Genomic DNA, 772 nt, shown 5'->3' on the forward strand with positions numbered 1-772 from the left:
TCGTTCATGTCCGCACCCGGTGAAACGGGTGGCCCCGCACGCACGCCGGCACACACAAGCGCAGGCGTATGCGCGGGTGTACGCTCTTGTATGGAAGACGCACTCTGTTCCCGCCGGTACGGCCTCGGTGTAAGCAGCACGATGGCACACACACCGCCCAGAAGCCCGATCGACTGCAACGAATATGCTGACTCGCGAGTGGCCTCGGTGTAACTCTCTCTCTCTCCGTCCCGCCCTATCACTGTGGCGAGGGAAAGGAAGTACTCGCATCTATGTCGCTTCCCTCTTGTCTCCCTGTCCGTCTCTCTCTCTGCTCCGCTTGTACTTTCTCTTCCTTCAATCCATTCATGTCCTCTTCCCCCCCCCATCCGTGACGACGTCACAAAAAAAAAATCCCCGCATAGCTGAGCGAAGCGGAAACGAGCTGACGAGAGGGAAAGAAAAGGTGGGCGCATGCAGTGCTGCCGCGTATTCGGGGCCTGCGTGGGCCACCACCACCCATCCCCCGCCCCTGTGGCGAGGGAAAGGAAGTACTCGCATCTATGTCGCTTCCCTCTTGTCTCCCTGTCCGTCTCTCTCTCTGCTCCGCTTGTACTTTCTCTTCCTTCAATCCATTCATGTCCTCTTCCCCCCCCCATCCGTGACGACGTCACAAAAAAAAAATCCCCGCATAGCTGAGCGAAGCGGAAACGAGCTGACGAGAGGGAAAGAAAAGGTGGGCGCATGCAGTGCTGCCGCGTATTCGGGGCCTGCGTGGGCCACCACCACCCAT

The sequence above is a fragment of the Leishmania donovani genome, chromosome 19 (assembly GCF_000227135.1).
Source record: "Leishmania donovani BPK282A1 complete genome, chromosome 19".
NCBI classification, from domain to species: Eukaryota; Euglenozoa; class Kinetoplastea; order Trypanosomatida; family Trypanosomatidae; genus Leishmania; species Leishmania donovani.